Source organism: Callithrix jacchus, chromosome 14, assembly GCF_049354715.1.
Source record: "Callithrix jacchus isolate 240 chromosome 14, calJac240_pri, whole genome shotgun sequence".
Lineage (NCBI taxonomy): Eukaryota > Metazoa > Chordata > Mammalia > Primates > Cebidae > Callithrix > Callithrix jacchus.
Genome location: NC_133515.1, coordinates 65,119,831 through 65,142,492, shown reverse-complemented (window position 1 = coordinate 65,142,492; position 22,662 = coordinate 65,119,831).

The following is a 22,662-nucleotide window of genomic DNA, read 5'->3' as shown; positions in this document are numbered from 1 at the left end:
TAGTAACATTCCCGAAGGCATTGTTTCCACAAATTGTCCTTTGGCCAACTTGAAATCTTCTCTTGAGAAAACCATCACTCAGTCTGTGTTTTAGAAGAGTTTCTGTTTTAGTCTTAGTGAGACAACAGTTAAGATTCCTATTTATGTACTTTTCCTCAACTATGAATAAAATATTATCATTTCATGGATTCTTAAGTTAAATTTAGTGTCAGAATCCAGCCATGGTAACAAATTCACGAATTTAAACAAATTGCAGTGATGGAAGGCAGACCATAAAATGTGTTACCATTCCTTCCTCTGCCTCCATGCTCTGATCCTCATCAGCAGCTTCTCCTGGCACTATCTGGCCAGAGACTTCTACTTATTTTACACAATTTCTTTGACTCAAACCTCAAGAACATAATTTCCTCCTCTTGACAGCCTGTGGCCTTTGAAGGACATTTCACTCACAGAAATAAACTAGCCTGAGAAGCTGGCCAAGCTAAATGAGGTCTATTAGAGACAAAATTTAGAGAGCAAGAATGGGTAAATAACAATGAATTTTTAAAACAATAGCAAATATTACTGAGCCTTTACTGAGTGCTATATGTGCATAATGACAATATTATAAGGGAGCTACAGGTATTACATTTACAAAAGAGGCACAGAGATATTAAGAAACTTACACACAAGTATACAGCTAAGAAGTAGCCAGATGAATTTGAGTTCAGGCAGAGTAGCTCCAGAAACCTGCCCTAAACCACTACACTACAGAAAAATGTTTTATCATAAGACTCAGAAATAAGACTAGCTCATTCAATACTAGTAAATTTTAAATTTTTGTTACCCTTGGTTACTTGCAAGAGAGATCAGCTTTAAGTAAGATATTTCAGTTTTTGAATTTATATTGAGTACCCTCAGTTAACCACATTTCACACACACAGATTTAATGACATCTGAAAAGCATAGTTGATTCAAAAATATGAATGCAGAATAACAATCCTATTAAAAATGGACAAACTATTTGAACATATTGTTTACCAAAGAAAATACAAAGATGGCTAATAAACATAGACACAAAAATTATCAACATCATACAACATTAGAGAAATGTTTATTAAACCCACAATGCACTGGGATATACCACACACCTACTGAATATTTAACCTAAATAGACTCACCATATTAAGTCCTGGTGAGCATAAGGAAGAACTAAAAGCCTCATAAATACTGGTGTTTTTATGTAAAATAGTACAACTCTTCTGAAAAATAGGCTGGCAATTTTTTAAAAAGCTAAGTGTATGCTCACCAACTGAAATAGCCATTCCACTCCTAGTCATTTATCCAAGAAAAGATAAAGCATATGTCCATATACAGATTCGTAAGCAAACATTCATATCTGAATTATGTGTAATAGCCAAAACCTAGAAACAACTGCAATATCCAACAATGTTTGAATAGCTAAACAAACTGTGGTATATCTATACAATGAAATATTACTGATTGATAAAAAGGCATGAACTATTGATTCATACAATAAGATAAATGAATCTCTCAAAATAGTTATATTAAGGCTAGGTGTGGTGGCTCACACCTGTAATCCCAGCACTTTGGTAGGCTGAGGCAGGAGGGTCACCTGAGGTTGAGAGTTTGAGGCCATCATGACCAACATGGAGAAACCCTGGCTCTACTAAAAATACAAAATTAGCTAGGCATGGGGGCACATGCCAGTAATCCTAGCCACTCAAGAGGCTGAGGCAGGGGAATCACTTGAACCCAGGAGGTGGAGGTTGCGATGAGTTGAGATTGTGCCAATGCACTCCATTCTGTGCAACAAGAGCAAAACTCTGTCTCAAAAAGGAAGAAAGGAAGGAAGGAAGGAAGGAAGGAAGGGAGGGAGGGAGGGAGGGAGGGAGGGAGGGAGGGAGGGAGGAGGGAGAGATGAAGGGAAAAAATAGTTATATTGAGTGAAAGAAGTCAGACACAAAAAATTACATAGTTTATAATTCCAATTATATGAAACTCCAGAAAATGCAAACAAATCTCTCATACCAGAAAACAAAGTGATGGTTGCCTGGGAGAACAGTAATAGGAATGGATGGGATGGAGCAATTACAAAGAAGAAACAGATCTACTCTCTATTTTGCAGTTGCAGTTTTTTAAAACTTATCAAATGTACATTTTAGTATATGCAGTTTATAGTATGTCAAGTATACCACAATAAAGCTAAGTTTAAGACTTTTTTTAAAAGGTTACAAAATAACAATAGCATCCTTATTGAAAAACACAGAACATTTTCCAAAATTTTCACTGATGTTGATTTCTGGCATTAACATTTCTGGGGAAACTTTAATGTATGTTATTGTGAGACTAATAAGTATCCCAAATATTTTGGTCCTGATGTGTAATTCTAGAAATTCTGATAGATCAGCAGGAAACGTCTTTGTTTCAGGGAAGCCTCCCTTTTCCCTTCAAATCTACCAGATGGTTTGGCTATTTCTTCCTGATAAAAATTTGAATAGTCCTGACTGTTTATGTGGGGGATGATACCAGATGATATTCCTGACAAGTGGTCTCATGCATGGAGCCACCTGATCAAACTATTTCCCAGAAGATGTACATCTGGATCATTTCAGGACACTTACTTGAAATTGTCAGTCATTTCAGAATGCAACAGAAATCTGTTTTTCTAGGGTGTAGAGAGAAGAGACTTCTATTTATGTCTGTAAGATCTCATTTGGTTCAACTTAAGGTTGAAACCTTGCCTACAGATGTACATTTCAACTTTCCATAGTGCCTATGATTAAATTTTGGTTTTGTTATTGAAAAGAAAACAAAAAAACAAACAAAAGAAATTGGACATGTTGAACATTTGCTGGGTGTTAACTAATAATTTCTAACAAAATATTTAAGATTCAGTAAATATAGTTATTATTTATGAATGTCAGTGTGTTTAGATTTTCAACTATATAGCACTTCAATATTTGTCCAGTATATATATGTGTGTGTGTGTGTATGTGTATATATGTGTGTGTGTATAGTGTATCTAAGCTTTCAAAGACATTTTATCCACATTATAGTACTATAAAGTAAAAATTACTACAAAAATGAAGAATACTATGACAAATTTTACACATTCTTAAATACACATTAGAGCTTTATAATATTCTATAAATATTCAATGCCTCTTTCTTCATAAATTACCCAGTCTCAGGTAGTTCTTTATAGCAGTGTGAAAACAGACCAACACAAAAAAAATTGGTACCAGAGGAATGAGGCACTGCTATAAAGATGCCTGTAAATGTGGAAGCAACTTTGGAACTAGGTAACAGGCAGAGCTTAGAACAGTTTAGAGGGCTCAGAAGAACACAGGAAGAGGTGGAAAAGTTTTGAACTTCCTAGAGACTTATTGAATGGTTTTGACCAAAATGCTGATAGTGATATCAACAGTGAAGTCCAGGTTGAGATGATCTCAGATGGAGATAAGGAAATTATTGTGAACTGGAGGAAAAGTCACTCTTGCTATGCTATAGCAAAGAGATTGGCAGCATTTTGCCCCTACCCTAGAGATCTGTGGACCTTTGAACTTGAGAAAGATGATTTAGAGCATCTGGCAGAAGAAATTTCTAAGCAGCAAAGCATTCAAGATGTAACTTGGCTGTCTCTAAAAGTGTATGCACATATGCGTGAATAAGAAGATTATGTGAAAATGGAATTTACATTTAAAAGGGAATCAGAGCATTAAAGTTTGGAAAATTTGCAGTCTGGTTATATGGCAGAAAAGAAAAACCCATTTTGGGGGGAAAAATTTAAGCCTGCTGCAAAAATATGCATAAGAGCCAAATACTAATAGCCAAGACGATGGGGAAAATATCTCTAGGGCATTTCAGAGAGCCTTACAGTAGCCCCTCCTATCAAAGACTCAGAGCCCTAGGAGGGAAAAATGGTTTCATGGCCTGGGCCCAGTACCTCACTGCTCTGTGCAGCCTCAGGACATGGTGTTCAGCATCCCAGCCACTCCAACTCCAGCCAAGGCTAAAAGGGCCAAGGTATAGCTTGGGCCATGACTTCAGAGTGAGGGTGCAACCCCCAAGCCTTGGCAACTTCCATCTGGTGTTGGGCTTGTAGGCGCACAGAAGGCAAGAGTTGAAGTTTGGGAAACTCTGCCTAAATTTCAAAGGATGGTTGGAAATGCCTGGATGTCCAGGCAGAAGTCTGTTGCAGGAGCAAAGCCCTTATGGAGAATCTCTACTAGTGCAGCACAGAGGAGAATTTTGAGTTTGGAGTCCCCACACAGAGTCCCCACTGGGGCACTGCCTAATGGAGCTGTAAGAAGAGGGCCACTGTACTCCAGATTCCAAAATGGTAGATCCACTGACAGCTTGCTACATGTGCCTGGAAAAGTTGCAGGCATTCAATACCAGCCTTGAAAGCAGCCAAGGGGGCTTTACCTAGAAGAGACACAGGGACCCAATGACTTGGGAGCCCACCCCTTGCATCAGCATGCCCTGTATGTGAGACATGGAGTTGAATTAGATTGTTTTAGAACTTTAATGACTGTCCTACTAGGTTTCAGACTTAGATAGTGCCTGTAACCCCTTTGTTTTGGCCAGTTTCTCCCATTTTGAATGAGAGCATTTGCACAATGAAAATACCTCCATTGTATCTTGGAATTAACTAAGTTGTTTTTGATTCTACAAGCTCATAGGCAAAAGGAACTTGTCTCAGATGAGAGTTTGAACTTAGACTTTTGGGTTAATGCTGGAATTAGTTAAGACTTTGGGTGACTGTTGGGAAGGCATGATTGTATTTTGAAATGTGAGAAGGACATGAGATTTGGGATGGGACAGGGGCCAACTGATATTGTTTGCCTCTGTGTCCCCATCCAAATCTCATCTCAATTTGTGATCCTCAGTGTTGGAGGAGAGACCTGTGGGAGATGACTAGATCATGCGGGTGGACTTCCCCCCATGTTCTTCTCATGATAATGAATAAGGTCTCATGAGATCCAGTGGTTATAAAAGAATGTGGCTCTTCCCCCCCTTGTTATCTCTCTCTCTTGCTCCACCATGGGAAGATGTGCCTTACTTTGCCTTTGCCTTCTGCTATGATGTAAATTTTGTAACTTTCCTGAGGCCTCCCAGTCATGCTTCTGGTTAAGTCTACAGAACTGTGAGTCAATTAAATCTTTTATCTTCATGAATTACCTGGTCTCAGGGAGTTTTTTTAAAGCATGTGAAAACAAACTAATAAACCTCTCTATGGACTCACCCACCTTATTATTTAAGAACAAAAAATCTAATAGTTGAAGAACTTATGTCATATCACAATAGAGATGTAATCCATGTCATAAAAATGATACAGTAGGCTGAGTGGTGGCTCACGCCTGTAATCCCAGCACTTTGGAAGGCCAAGGTGGATGGATCACCCAAGGTCAGGAGTTCAAGATAAGCCTGGCCAACACAGTGAAACACCATAACTACCAAAAATACAAAAATTAGCTGATTGTGATGTCACACACCTGTAGTCCCATATACTCAGGAGAATGAGGCAAGAGATTTGCTTGAACCCAGGAGGCAGATGTTGCAGTGAGCCAAGATCACACCATTGCACTGCAGCCTGGGTGACAGAGTGAGACCATCTTGGGGAAAAATAAAGATATGGTAATCTTTCACTACTGATTATTATTTCACATTAATCTCACATGGCCCAATAAAGACAGTTTAAAACTGGCCAAAAACAACAGCAACAACAACAACAACAAAACAACATACAGCAAATTTGGGCGAAAAAAAATGAACCCAAGAATTGGAATGGACTGTTAACAGTAATGGGGTTTTATGTTGATGAAAGTATTTTGGAATTAGACAGTCATTTTACAACCTTGTGAATACATTAAAAACTACTGACTTGTGCACCTTAAAATGGTGACATCTATGGTTTGTGAAATACATATAAGTTTTTAAAAGATGAATCTACTTTGAAAAACAAAAGTCTTATGAATATGGTATTTTCAGCATAAACTTAGTTTTTAATCCAGTATTACTGACATGTTGTATTAAATATATTTGTTTCAATACTGTTCATGACAGTTCACTTGAGAATTTTTATACCAACTTATAAAATCTTTGTTAAATAATACCAACAACTCAATCATCTAATCTTTGGTATCTGATGATTATCTTTTCTGATGCAAGTTGATATTCTCACATTTGTTTCTTTTTTTTTTAAAAAAAAAGGAGAGAAGGAGAGGAAGAAAGAGGAAGAAAAAGAGGGAGAGAGAACAGGAATATTGCTTTATTCTAAAAATGGGTATTAATAATGGCCGATCAATATTTTGTGTATTTAAAGTGGGGAATGTATATTTTGTGTATTTAAAAGTGGAGAGCTCTATAAATATTTATTAAGTTTACTTGTTCTGGATCTGTTCTCAATTCCTGGATATCCTTATTAATTTTCTGTCTCATTGAGTCTAAATCTCTTTACGGATCTTATGTATCTGGGTGTTAGGATTGTTAGCTCTTATTGTTGCATTGATCCTTTTACCACTGTATGCTTGTTGCTTTGAAATCTATTTTATCAAATGCGAGAATTGCAACTCCTGCTTTTTGTTTATTTATTTATCTTTGCTCTCCATTTGGTTGGTAAATTTTCTCCAACCTTTGTTTTGAGTCTTTGTGTATCTTTGGATATAAAATGGGTCTGGATGTAGCATACCATTAGGTTTTGGCTGTATCTTTTGATTGGGGGATTTAGTTGATTTAAATTTAGGGTTACTGCCATTTGATGTTAACTGGCTATTTTATCCATTCGTTGATGTAAATTCTTCTTTATGTTGATGCTCTTTACTTTTTGGTATATTTTTAGAAAGCCTAATACTCATTGTTCCTTTCTATGTGTAATGGTTCTTTCAGAAGTTCTTGTAAAGCAGGCCTGGTGGTAATAAAATCTCTGAGTACTTGCTTGTTCATAAAAGATTTTATTTTTTCTTCCATTGTGAAGCTTAGTTTGGCAGGATATGAAATTCTGGGCTGAAAGTTCTGTTCTTTAAGGATGTTGAATATTGGCCCCCACTTTCTTCTGGCTTGTAGGGTTTCTGCTGAGAGATCTGCTGTAAGTCTAATAGGCTTCCCTTTGTGGGTAACCTGACCTTTCTCTCTGGCTGCCCTTAGTATTTTCTCCTTCATTTCAACCCTGTTGAATCTAACAATTATGTGCCTTAGGGTTGTCCTTCTTGAGGAATATCTTTGTGGTGTTCTCTGTATTACCTGGGGTTGAATAGTGTCCTGCTTTCCTAGATTGGGAAAATTTTCCTGGATAATATCCTGAAGAGTATTTTCCAGCTTTGATTCATTCTCTCCATCACATTCAGGTACACCTATCAAACATAGATTAGGTCTTTTCACATAGTCCCATATTTCTTGGAAACTTTTCTCATTCCTTTTTATCCTTTTTTTCTCTATTCTTGTCTTGTCGTTTTATTTAATTAAGTTGGTCTTCGACCTCTGATATCCTTTCTTCTGCTTGATCCATTCAGCTGTTCAAACTTGTGCATATTTCACTAAGTTCTCATGTTGTATTTTTCAACTCCATTAGTTCATTTGTATTCCTCTCTATATTGTCTATTCTTTTTAGCATTTCATCAAACCTTTTTTCAAAGTTCTTAGTTTCTTTACATTGGGTTAGAACAAGTTCTTTTAACTCCCAGAAGTTTCTTATCATCTACCTTCTGAAGCCTACTTCAGATAATGGAACACAGTCCTTTTCCATCAGGGCTTGTTCCATTGCTGATGAGGAACTGCAATCCCCTGTAGAGGGAGAGGGGTTCTGATTTGGGGTATTCTAGGCCTTTTTAGGCTGGTTTCTTCCCTTTATTATAAATTTATCCATCTGTCATCTTTACAATTACCACCTTTCTAATTAGGTTTCTGAGTGGACGTCCAATTTGTTGATTCCCAGTGCTGGGATCCCAGCAACCCACTGCGCCAGCCAAAATAGCAGTGATAAGACTGATGGTGCTCTTCTGCCCTGGAATCTCTGGTCTGGCTTCCTTCTTGAGTCCATAACAAGCAGCTCTGCCTTCCTGGAGCTCCAAATACCGGTCAGTAGGGGAACCAGTCTCGTTTACTCTGCATGAAGAGCTGCTGCGCCGAGGCACCAGCAAAACTGCTTCGCCAGCCACAAGAGTTGCACTGGTGACCTGTGGGGCTCCTCCACTGAAATCTGGTCCATGAGCAACAAAAATTTGTCTAAAAGTGTGGTGGCCTCTCGTTCTCTGTGATTTCACTGGGAGCTACAATCCCGAGCTGTTAGCAATCAGCCATCTTGGATCTAATTTTTTCCACATTTTTTTATATGCCAGAATATTCTGAATATTATATCAAGAGACTCTGAGTCTTGTTTAAATCCTACGGAAAAAGTTGGTGTTTAGTTTTAGCATTCTATGGCCATCAGTCCCAACATGAGTTTAGTTTTTAATGTATTTATACAGTTATTCAGATCTGTCCCATTCATGCACTGCTTAGTGTTAAGTCTGGGACCCATCTTCTCATTTCTAAACATTTTTTATGCTAACTAGGATTATATTTATGTCTGTGCACTTTTGAGATGAGCCCAAGGGTTTATAAACAACTTTACAGTATCATGTTCCCTCTTGCTCTCCATTGTAGCCCCAGTAATTTTTCTAGCACTTCTTTTTGATTGTCCAGCCAGAACCCACCTACTTTCATAATTCTACCATGGCTGGGGCTAACTAGTTGGTGAATCAAAAGTGAGAAAGAAAGGCAATTGAGTTTGAATACATTATCTTGATGCAGCAGATCCACTACATGGAAAAAAATGTTTTCCACATTCGGAGTTTTGGCTTCAACAGGCTTCCACTGCTGACTGATGTCACTGTCACTGATCTCTTCACTATGGAATTTCCTGGTGACTGAATCATGAGAAAACAGAAAAAGAAGAGAAAGAATGTCAAACGATTTACCCTCATTCTTTGTGAGGTTTAGAAAGTCCTTTCATGCTCATACATGCAATACACCATCTCTGTCTCTGTCTCTCTCTCTGTCTGCACTACAATGCTCACTTTCAAGTTTCAGTCTTCACTGAATTTTAGATTGGGGACAATCTAGAAGAAAAAAAAAATAAACTCACCACCAGTCCAACAATGCTTCAAATTCTGGTGTTTTTCTCTGATCCACTTGTTGCTATATGATTTTCAAAGTTCTCAAACAGCTAGGCCATGAACTCTTTTCTAGTTTTATAGTAGACTTCAGTGGAAGTGAAAAGGGGCTTGGGTTAACTCCATCTTAGCTGGAATTGAAACTTTGTAAGGCATATAATATGCAAATATGATTTAGACAATACATAATGCATGCAGTTTATAAGTAGTATTTAGAAAGCGTTATCTTACCTCAAATTCTCAAACTAATGTATTTTATAAAAGCACTGTAAAAATCATGACAATAACTTGATCATCAGTTTACAGTTTCCAAGTTTTGCTTGATCAAACTTCTTTATCAAATTATAGAAAATCAGATACAATTTTAAATAATAAAAATATTGTAAACAATATTTACTGATGTTTGACCTATAACCTAAGCTTTATAAAATGGTTTAAATGTGTCCCCTCAGAAAGTGTTAAAAACTTAATCACCAATGAAACAGTGTAGGGAGATGAAGTCTAATGGGAAGCAGTTAGGTCATGAGAGCTCTGCCTTCATGAAAAGATAAATGCTGATAATAGAAGAGATTGAATCTGAAAATTTGATCTCTTGCTCTTTCTCACTTTCTCTTTGCCCTTCTACCATGGAACAATCAGGCAAGAAGGCTTTCGCCAAATGCCAGCCCCTTGATCCTGGACTTCTGGCTTCCAGAACCATGAGCCAATAAATTTCTTTTTGTTATAATTTACTCAGTTTTCAGTATTCTGTTATAGCAGTGCGAAACAGACTAAAATACTTGGCAATGTAGAAATACATAGAAATCTAATATAAGATATATGCCCTCAAAAACTTTTTAAACTTATCAGGAAAACTAAATATAAACAAGTAAAAATTTATGTTACAGCAGAAAAGTAACATAGTAATTTAGGATAACAATGGGAATAAAAAGGAAAGGCAATGCATGCCTAAATTTACAAGAAACTCAAAGTCACAACAAAAGTAAAATACACTCTTGTAGGGAAAGAGAGATCTTAGCAGGGCCTAGAAGAACAACCAGAATGTATACTGGTAGTAGAGAAGATAGGAAATCATTTTAGGTATATAGTGCTGCATGAACAAAGTATGAAAAGAGAAAATGTAAAGCTAGAGGACAGGCACAGTGGCTCACATCTGTAATCCCAGGACTTTGGGAGGCCAAGATGGGCAGATCACCTGAGGTCAGGAATTAGAGATCAGCCTGGACAACATGGTAAGACCCTGTTTCTACTAAAAATACAAGAATTAGCCAGGCATGGTGGCTCACACCTATAATCCCAGCTACTTGGGAGGCTGAGGTGGAAAAATCACTTGAACCTGGGAGGCAGAGGTTACAGTGAGCCAAGAAGAACCATTGCACTCCAGACTGGGTGATAGAATGAGACTCCATCTCAAAACAAACAAACAAACAAAAAATACATAAGCAAATTTGTCTGGAGAGAATGGCTTATGCAAAAAAGTAGGTAACTTTGGTGAAAAAAGAAATCGACTATGAAGATAAACCTCCTAAGTATAATTTTGAGTCTATATGTTTTTTTGGGGCATATTATATCTAAATGTTATGTGATTCCAGATGAAGTTCAGGGTGGTTTTTCCAGTTCTGTGAAGAAGGTCAATGATAACTTGATAAAAAAAAAAGAGCCCACATAGCCAAAACAATCCTAAGCAAAAAGAATAAAGCTGGAGGCATCATGCTACCTGACTTCAAACTATACTACAAGGCTACAGTAATCAAAACAGCATGATACTGGTACCAAGACAGAGATATAGACCAATGGAACAGAACAGAGGCCTCTGAAGTAATGCCACACATCTACAACCATCTGATCTTTGACAAACCTGACAAAAATAAGCAATGGGGAAAGGAATCCCTGTTTAATAAATGCTGTTGGGAAAACTGGCTAGCCATGTGCAGAAAGCAGAAACTGGACCCCTTCCTTACACTTTACACAAAAGTTAACTCCAGATGGATTAAAGATTTAAACATAAGACCTAACACCATAAAAATCCTAGAAGAAAACTCAGGCAATACCATTCAGGACATAGGCATAGGCAAGGACTTCATGACTAAAACACCAAAAGCAATGGCAACAAAAGCCAAAATAGACAAAGGGGACCTAATTACACTTAAGAGCTTCTGCACAGCAAAAGAAGCATTAGAGTGAACTGGCAACCAACAGAATGGGAAAAAATTTTGCAAGCTACTCATTTGACAAAGGGCTAATATCCATAATCTACAAAGAACTAAAACAAATTTGCAAGAAAAAAACACAACCCCATCAAAAAGTGGGCTAAAGATGTGAACAGATACTTTTCAAAAGAAGACATTTATGTGGACAGCAAACATATGAAAAAAAGCTCATCATCCCTGATCATTAGAGAAACGGGAATCAAAACCACATTGAGATACCATCTCACACCAGTTAGAATGGCGATCATTAAAAAATCTGGAGACAACAGATGCTGGAGAGGATGCAGTGAAATAGGAATCATTTTACACTGTTGGTGGGAGTATAAAGTAGTTCAACCATTGTGGAAGACAGTGTGGCAATTCCTCAAGGATCTAGAAATAGAAATACCATTTGACCCAACAATCCCATTACTGGGTATATCCCCAAAGGATTATAAATCATTCTATTATAAAGATATATGCACACTTATGTTCACTGTGGCACTGTTTACAATGGCAAAGGCCTGGAACCAACATAAATGCCCATCAAAGTTAGACTGGATAAAGAAAATGTGGCACATATACACCATGGAATACCATGCAGCCATAAAAGAGGATGAGTTCATGTCCTTTGCAGGGACATGGATGAATCTGGAAACCATCATTCTCGGCAAACTGACACAAGAACAGAAAATCAAACACGACATGTTCTCACTGATAGGTGGGTGTTGAAGATTGAGAACACATGGACGCAGGAAGGGGAACATCACACATGGGGTCTGTTGGGTGGTGAGGGGCTAAAGGAGGGATAGTGGGGGGAGTGGAGATTGGGAGGGGATAACACTGGGAGAAATACCTAATGTAAGTGACAGGGATGGAGGCAACAAACCACCATGGCATGTGTATACCTATATAACAATCCTGCAAGATCTGCACATGTACCCCAGAACTTAAAGTATAATAAAAAATATTTTTAAAAGTTATGTGATTGGTTTAATAAATATAAACCATGTATTTTCAATTGCTTGACACTGCAGGGTTTTTGCTTTTGTGGGGCAAGGCCCACTGTTCAGAGCACTCACATGGAGAAGGGATAATGAATAGCAAGTTTAGCACAGGGATAATGTACAATATCATTTTTCTGTTTCTGGTGAAAGAGTTCAGAGAACAGGAAGTCAATTTGGCAACTTCAGCACAGCCTTGCCAACAGTAAGCCTCATGTAGTAGGCCAGTTCCTGCCTAAAAGCAGGCTAATTCTAGGGTCTGAAAAAGAAATATCAAGCAATCACCTGGTAAGAAAGCTGCCCTGACAAACTACTACAATAAATTATGCCCTTTGATATATCACGCCAGCTACACTCAGAAGCAGAGACATCTTAGTTATGAGGGAACAGAGTTTGTTGTTAAAGATTGTTTAGGTTCTGAGAGTGATAGCTTGGGTCCTATGGCACCGAAGATCTGTGGTGTCTAGATTGTATGCTACACCATGTTGTTGCAGATATGTTTAATTTGGAAAGACATGTTGCTCATAGAATTCTCATTATCATGTTCTTATTCTTCAATCCTGATGCTGAGATTTACCCAGTTTGGTTGATAAGTTTCTTCTTTCCTCTATTCCTGCTTCATTCTTTCTCTCTTTCTTTCCCAATAACCTATAAACACTCTTTGTAATATTTTCTTACAGAAATACTACACAGTCTTACAATGATACATTCATTCTCTGACCCATTGGAATGTATGACCATTAAGGCATGGGGCACAACTTATCCATCTATGTATCACCAGTGTACACAATTTGATGGTCTACTTTAACAATTATGACTAAAAATTAAGTAAATCAATCCTTAATACACAAAGCAAACCATGTGCCTTGTCCTGTGATGATAATCTGAGAAAATAAACAGAATGAAAATTAAGTGATTGAAATACTAAACAAGGAATAAAAACAAATGTGATAAATAACAGAAGCAAAATCTCTAAATGTTCATTGTAGGTGACATGCTTTTTGCAAAACCAATAGCCAGATACATTGTTTGCATGTTTCATCCCTTGTTACTGATTACATGACAAAAAATAGCAAATTCAGACCCATCCAAATTTACTAACCTCTACTTGGTGTGATTATAGTGCATTTATGGAACTGTGTCAGTTTGTGACACTAAATTCCAAGGCGAATCCTATAGCGCTTTGAACAAACAATACCTTTCTGTGTCTGATCATTTTTTAAATTCTGCTTTTAATTTTAGCACAACCATATTTAGAACATAGGTTTAAAAACTTACTTTTCTCTGCCCCCCTGGTTACAGCCTGCAATGTAATCACAGTCCTTCTCCAGCTTGTTCCTCTACTCACTGTGCACCTTCATTCAGGTACCAATTGATTTCTAATGAGCTATTAGTTCCATGTGACTCTGAAGTCAATTAGAATCAACATTGTTTAAACTAAAGGGCAGTAACTGCTATTATTATAGACATATGTATGTTTAATTCCTTACTTGCCACCTACTTTCCAACCTTACCATGATAGCAGCATTTGTCACACACTTTTGTTCCTAACATCTTCATAGCAACTAGCATTCTAATTTCTTGATCTTTTTTTTTTTTTTTTACTTCTGTTTCCCAGTGGGAAATCCAATCTGGTGATATAGTGACAAAGAAAGTGCTAATTAGCAAATGAATGTAGTTAGTATTTGCCTGAAATATTTTCAGGTAACTTCTCTTTCTGACATACATAGTTACAGTATATGTCAGCATTGTTTTTTTATTTTATGCAATATATACTCAACGAAAACATTAAAACACTGAAGAAAAAGAATACAAACCTAAACAGTTCCATGTTAGTGTTAAAAAGGATGGAAATGCCAGATGTAGGTGACAAGGGGGATGGAGGCAGCAAACCACGTTGCCATGTGTGTACCTATGGCAACAATCCTGCATGATCTGTACATGTACACTAGAACCTAAAGTACAATTAAAAAATAAAAATAAATAAAAAGGTTGGAAAACTCAAGCCTTTCCTCCAGCATAGAAGGTGACCTGACCTTTACTGCTCAGCCAGTGGTGGCCTCCTCGCAGTCTCCAAAGGAAGTAAAACCTCTTCTCTTCATTGGTGCCATTTCTGTGCCCTTTTGCTATATCATCACACTCACACTGAAGTCCCAATTATCTTCACCAAACCAACAAGTGTTAATCAATTTTTCTTGGCTCTATTGCATTGCTGTCTGTTATGTAATTCTAGTTTTCCATATACTGTATACTCAGCCTTCTCCAACTAGACTGGAAACAACTTGAAGAGAAAGACTATTATTTACTTTTTTGTATATATTTTTGTACTGAAAATACTGCCTTATATTTCGTAGGCCCTTAATAAACATTTGCTAACTTAGGATTTAAGTATCTCAAGCTCCTAACAGAGATAGGGAAATGAACTGATGGATGGAAACACAGAATGATTGATGGGTGGAGGACTCATAGACATCAGAGTGAAAGGAAATCTAATAATAACAGTCTGATTCAGATGCTTCAGTTTTCAGATGAGAAAACTGAGACCCACAAAGAAGAAATGACCTTCATTAGGGCAACACTACTTAGCATTGCATTTTTTTTAATTTGCAGATTCATCTCAATATACTGATTCTCAAATCGTTGTATGCTTTATCCTTTCAATTAATTGTGTAATTAATTGAATTAATTGAATAAAAGCACACACAAAGGATAAAGACAGACTCCTCTATCTTTGTGTATTTTCTTGGAATTATTGTGAGTCTCAGCATACAGCAAATGCTCAATATTTATAAGAATTGTGGTGGAAATATTAGTTTTGATCTCTCCCATATATCACACATTTGCTGGGGAGAAACAGATGATTGCCCTTTCTTTGAGTTCTGTACTTCTTCCTGCTTCTCATGTGATTATTCTGAGAATTGATAATGAGAGTGGCTCCATTATTCTGAGCTATGACTCTGGTCAGAAATATCAGACCTGCTTTTCCAAATATTGTTTCAAATTAAAACTGAGATAAGAGGATGTTTACCTGAGGGCAGAGTTGGGAAGATGTGAACTCCGGAAGAATAGGTAGCCTTGGTTGTAGCCTGGGGGAGAAAGTTAAATATTGAGAATAAAATCTATATTAAGAGAGAAGCAAAACAAGGACCACAGAAGTGACAAAACATTAAGTGAATGCAAAGCAGTCTGCCATAGTTCTACAGACCATCTTTTTTAATCCCCACAAGAAATTATATGAGCAAGGCTGCTTTATGAGCTAGCCTACATGGTACCTTTGAAATTGTTGGAAAAGCTTTTTTATTTCCTCCATGCAGAGAAAATTCTGTGCCTGGATGCATGTCTTGGCAAATACAAGGCAGGCTGGATTTCAGTCCAGAATCACCCCTCAGCAGATATGTTGTGCAGTGTACAACCTGCACAAGGGTATAGTGGTTATGATTAAAGTTAGGTATATGATTTCCATTTTATGGATGAGAGAATTGAGGTTCTTCTATGTTAGGTAATGCTTTTTTAAAAATGCAACCAGGTTTTAAAAAATGCTCATTTCCATAATTTAGTAGATAACAGAGCTAGACCCCTACCTGGCGCAAAGGTTTGTGTACTTCTCATCTTATCTAAATGTTTGCTTATCTGTGCTTATTATTGTGCTTGTTCTCTTCCTCCCTTCACTTTCTTGGTCTCTCTCCCTTTGCAGGTGTGTGTATACATCTACTCTCACCTCCCCTCTCATTCCTCCAATGGTCCATGGTAAAGGCACAGTCAGAAAAGACTCTAGTCTCTATTTGCATGGGACTCCTCAATCCCATGGAAAGTGTCATCAGGTGTTTTGAAATATGCAGATACAATTCAATAAGAGTATAGTATGTTACTGCTAACCAGCATAAATTGAGATTGCTTATTCTAGCCACAGGCTTCTCACAATTTCCACTTGTAAACAGGGTAGAGATAGAGCCAGGAAGGATACTGCGTGCACACGCACACAAGCCCCTTCCAAAATTATGAGAAAGCATTCCAGCAAAGAGCTTCAAGTGTCAGTGTGCACAGAGTTGGAGATTTTCAATTCTGCCAAATGAGTCTAAATTCAGTGGCAACATAAGGAGCTAAATCTGTTGGGTGAGTTACACATTACCTGGATAGATTAGATATGCTTGGGGGAAGTATTCAATCTTTCAAGTTGGTAGGACAAATTTCATGCATTGGGACAATTACTTACCAAATGCCATAGGCCTAAAAGAGATAACACCATTTCTAAAGCAGCTGCATCTAATTGACAGTACAGCTTGTGAAAAAAAAAAACAAAAAAAACCATTGATCAAGGGCCTTTCGGTACACCATTATGCCTATACTCACATTGGGAAAAGAGAATGGAATGAGACCAGATTTTATCCTCCAGCAGTTTGTAATCAAAGCATAAAGCAGTGCCTACTTTTCAGAAGGACTGGAGCACTAGGCCCATGTTCAGGAAAGAATTATGCCCAGTGGTAAAATGTAGGTATCCGGTAACTGAGAAAGGATGTGGAGACTTCAGAAATAAGAATAAAAACAAAACCAAACTTTGAACCTTTAAATTGGTGGAATAAATAAAGGCAGAGCAGGGAATTTGATATATATGTGAAAGATCTGGTCCACAGCACTGGGCAGAACTGAGTTTACAGGAAAGATGTTTTAAAAACATTGATGTGAGGAGCATGTTAGGGCTGGGAGCCCTAATTGAACAAAGACCTGACCTCAAGGAATGTTCATTCCTTGTGGAAGGCAGACATGTACATAATCAACTGCACTGTGTAATTGAAATGCATTGTATCAGTACTTCTCAAAATTTAATGCACATAAAAATGTTGGGAATTTTTTTTAAGGTAGATTCTGATCCAACAGGTCGGGAATGGTTGCAATAGGCTTCATGTCTAATCATCCCAGCTGATGTTGACACTGCTGGTCTGTGGATCAGGTTCAGTGGCAATAGAAGAAATTGTAGACATAGGAAAGTACTATGGGAATGGACAGCAAGAAATGTTTGTGGAAGAGCATTCTCAGAAGATAAGAACCCTGAGCTAAGCGCTGGAAAATATGAACAAAGAAGATTTGGATTTTGTAATAAGCTCCAAGAAATTGGTGAGCAAAACTGGATATGCATTGAGGCACACCAAATACTTGTTATTAGAAGCTTTCATATCAATCTGTTCACAAGTATAAATAATATAACAGTAGCCACAATGAAAAAGGAAAGGCCATGCATACATATCTTTCAGGATACTAAATTGTAAAATGTTTGTAATGTTACACTCTTGGAAATGTAAGCTGAAATTTTTGTTTTTTAAAATAAGAGTTATTGTAATGTGAACTCCGAATTTTCATGTTTGTCTCTTCTCTGAGTGGGGTATGCCAAGGGGATTGTGTTTTCATTCTGCTTTTATTTTGCTTGCCTGTTAGGAGAGACAAATTAAGGCCAGAAACTTTGTTTCCATTGACTCAAGCACCAAATGACCTGTTTCAAGATGAGAGTAAACAGTGGTCATGTAGACAGCCTTTAACTATGCAGCAGGTGTTGACACTTGTAGCTACTTAATTCCAGCCAAGATAATCGCCTCTCTCTCAAGGCAGTTGGCTCAAATCAACCATTGTCTCAGCTCCACCCTCTGTCCCATTATTGAAACAAGTTGGAGATGTTAAGTGGTGGCTTTCCCTCAGGTAATGCAGCAAGAGAGGATATTTGGCTGCCAGGAGGCCACTTTGGTCAACAGTGCATGTGGTTTAAGCCACACTCCTATTATTTTGGCAGCCGAGCCTTGAACACAGCACCTGGACAGCAGGGTCTTGAGCCAGACAACATCAGCCAGCAAAGGGCACCACCTGCCAATGGCTACATCTAGAATTGGCTAGAGGGGAAGTGCTGTGTGTGAAGGAGAGCTAATAGGGCATTATCATATTGAGAGTCATTAGCATCATTAGGATTCTTTACTAAATTTAGATATATTCAGTTTGACCCTGCAATTAAGTAATTATGTTTTAGGGTTTAAGGTGCCTGTGTTTGTGCATGCACATGGATGAGTGCTCAGGATGCAAGAGTGAACATTTCTCCTCTTTCCTAATGCATACATACGCACACAGTTTTTTTCAGGTTGTAAGCACTACAAATAGGTTCTCATTACACTGGAGATTAGCAGATGCTCATTACCATTTATCAAATTAGGCATGAGAAGTGCAAACTGCTAGGACATTAGCTCTTCCTGATGATACCACTGTGCCCTCGCACTTCAGAAACACCGCCCTGACTCCCATATTGCAAAAGATTCTATTTCAATCTCTACTCCAAGTCCAAACAAAAACTTTTACATATAATACCTGTGTTTTTAAGAGAATATTAAGCCAGCATTTAAATGAGAAAACCTTAGAGTAATAGGCAATCATAAACTCTAAATGTTGAAATGAACCGCTGGAGGTCAAATGGTTCTGCTAGCCTTCAGGAAAGAGAGTAGCTAAATAATTCTGTACAGATGGGTGGTACTCATTCCAATTTTTAACATCTCCAGGGAAAGAAACTCTGCCTTTTCTACTTGGTAATATTATTCTAATGTATTTTTTAATGTCAGTTTTTCATTTATTTAATCTATTTCAACCATTTGCAATGAAACAGATACTTACTAGGTTCAGATATATATATTTAATTCAGAACTCCCAAAATTGGGGGGTATGACACTCAAAAATGTGTTACATGTGTTATATATTAATATTTATTAAATGTATTGTTTTCTCCATATCATGTACAATTTTATTAACAGAGAATATAGTTACAGGGCAGTTCATATACGAATAGCAAGAGCTTCCCCGTATCCTTTCCTATTTTCTCAGTTTGTTCTATAAAAGTATTCATCCAAAATACGTCAAAACATCATTAAAATCCCTCTTTACCACAACAGCCCTTCCAGGGATTTTTTTTTTAAACTTGCTTTTTTCCCCTCAATTGTCATGAAACAGAGTGTACATCTGGAGATGGCCTAGGTAGATCAAGAAAGTGGGAAAAGGAAATTTGCTGTGATTTTTGACAACTCTATCTGTTATACATAGGTAGGCTAAATTTTTTCCCTTTCAAGAAAGATATACACTGTATAATGTCTCTCCAAAATGCAAGATATTCTAAAATAACAAGCTATGAATAAGAAATTGGGGCAGTGTTGCAGCTCTGAGCTTTATCATGAATTTTTCAGATTATGCAGGAAGGCTAATTAGGTCATTTTCCCAAAGACATAAAAATAGGAAAATAGCAGCCATGGTAAATAAGCTATGTTATATGCTGTCAGAATCATAGGATAAGACATTGTTATCACCAGCAAAAGCCCCAGACTATTCCCCAACTGTAGTCTAAGGGTCAGTATTTCCGAAATATACACCATGACCTTCCAGAGTTGGAAAAGTCTTGGAGATGCTTCTAATTTGCCTGTGGACTATTGTTCCTTAATCTGTCCCACACAGATTGGAATACTCCTAATGACTGTTGCTCATCAAATATCTGACTAGGTAGCTAAGATACCAGAGGTAAAAATGAATACTAAAGATTGTTTAGATCAACCTTTAATTTTGCAACTGGGGAATTAAGCTGCAGACTATTTAGGAGCATGCTCAGGGACATATTTTGAACTCAAGCTTTACAATCTCAGATCAAGGCTGAATCTGAGTGTATCAAGAAAGAAAATATATTATTAAATTAAAATTTTATTTCCAGAAGACACAAATAAGGCAGAAAAGAAAGGGGAAGATATAATAGCAAGTCAACTTTAATGTTTAAATATTAAGAAAAATGTATAATACAAGTAAAAAAAATGACTGTGAAATCAAAACACTGGGCTTGAGCTCTGCCGTTACATAAGCAAATTCATGGACAAGTCCTTTTTCTCATCTTGAAAACTACAAGGTTAGAGTGGACTGTTTGGAGTTCCAGTTTTATATAATAAGTAATTCTTGAGCTTAATTTTTTGCACTTGCTTTCACTGTGCTCACCTATAATATAGTTCTCTTCCAGATTCTTCAGTTGTTCCTTTTGCTCTTCTTGGTCTCTTAAATACTGAGCTTTTCCTAAAGTCAGCCATTGGCCTTTTATTTTCTTATTTTATGTTTCTATTTAAACTATGTCAGCAACTCCTCTTGCTTTAATCAGAATCCATACACACCTGATTTCCTAATTCCATACTAATTAGTAAGATTTTTGTCAAATCTGCCTTGAAAATGCTCGAGAATATTCTTTTCTATTCTTGTATTTATGCAGTCTTAATCCCAAAGTTTCAATATCCCTTAAAGATGTCAAAACTTTCCCTCATCATCTGTCTTCAGTCTGTCTTCCAATCCATCCCCTCTATGCCTATCAAGGTCTTGTTTTAAAATATAACAATCATTTCTCATTTTGCATACCACAATTTAAAACTCAAATTTATCTCTCTATTGACCTTCCATTAACAAGAACATGTCTAATACTTTTTCTAGTTTAATTTTCTGCATTTTCCTCATATTTTGTGTCCACATCAACCTCTCCAAGGAATTTGCTCTTACTTAAAGATGCTAGCCATTTTTCTGATGAGTACTTAAAATGAAATTAAACTAAATGAGTCTTTGAAAGCTGTGAACTCCAACAGGACACGGGTTCTATCTCAGTCATTTTCATTCATGTTCAGAGTCTAGCACAGCATCTGGTACCTAGTAGGAACTCAATAAATGTCTGTTGAATGAATGCAGTAATTCAATGAATACCAATTAAACTGGTATTAATTGGTGAGGCAAGATACAAAAAATATGGAACAATATTATGCAGAAGACTTTTCAGTGTTGAGCACTAAGAATGTAAAATGCAAATTACCTTTTTAAATGTTTGATTTTGTTCTGATGCAAGCTTTGGTATCAAATAGAAATAGAACTATAAATATAAATCTCTGATTCACCTATCTATGTACTCTTCTGTCCTAAAATAAGACAGAAAAAAACTTATGAGCCTCCACAGGAAGACATCGATACAGCTGTGCCGAATTCTTAGTGTTAGACCAGGATTTATAGCTCTGTGTATTAGCTCTGCTAAATTATAAGTCCTGCCTGCGCTCTTGATTATTCAGATATCAAGGGATCCATCTACTACTTCTGCATTATAACATGTTAATCTAAAACCACTTTAACATTTCTTACAAATTTGCATATGTTACATTTTTAAGGTGTTTTAAACATTTTAAATCTGTAGAAGGCTACATATTTTCATACGATTTTCTCTGACTTCAAGGGCGTTTCTGTTTTTTGGGTTGTTATCTAACATCCTCGGCCCCTTACACAATTCAGTGGACATGTGGGCTGCATATTTGAGGTAGTAAATCTTAGGCCATCTGGTTTGGATACTCAGGATATCTTAGTAGTGAGCTACATTTGCAAAATAATTTTTTCAAAATGAAAGCTACTAAGGCTATAACTAGCTATGTATATCTCACAAATTTGATGACTTTTCCCAAGCTTTTGTCATGCATTTCAGGGCAAATACCTAAGAATGGAAGTTTTCAACTGGGGAATTTCTGCATTTATGTTTTTATTCTCTCATTATTTCACAAATATATGTATTATTTATCCAACTAAACTGCAATATATGATCTTCTAATTTCCCCCTCCCACCCCAAATCTCTCCTACTCTGCAAACATCTGCATGAATGTAGACACAGAGGGAGAAATTCCCCAGAGTTTCTCAGGATTTCCTCTGGACACAGAAGCATCTATCTATTCTGGGAAATGGCTCAGTAGATGAATTCATCGCTGATAAAATATGCATGAATTGACCATTACTTGAGTAGTAAGCTATATAAGATTTCTAAGTTTTAACAATTCCCTGGCATTTCATCTCCCTTGCTATAAAATTCCTGAAGGAAGGGACCATATTCCGTTCATTTTACAAACAGGCATAAATGTCTCCGATGTGCTGGCTACTATGCTAAACTTTAAAAATGGGACATTTAAACAATGACGTCTTTACTTATCTCTTTATTCTGTTTATAGCTTTAAAAACCATTATTACAACTGACAGGAGGTTTTTCAATAACTAAGGATAACAAAGGCCCATCTGGCATATTTCTCTACAGTGAGGTTAACACTTCTTTCTTCTTTATCTTTCTCTTCTTTTCCACAGGTCTTCCTACTGTGGTGGAGAGAAAAGTCACTGTTCTGCCTTACTGACTTCTACTCACAAACATTCAGAGACAGAAAACTTGTAAACCAGTAAAAAGGCAATTATCAGTTTTTAAATAAGCAACTGTTATATGTGGTTCATTCATTTACTATTCAAATGCTTATTGAG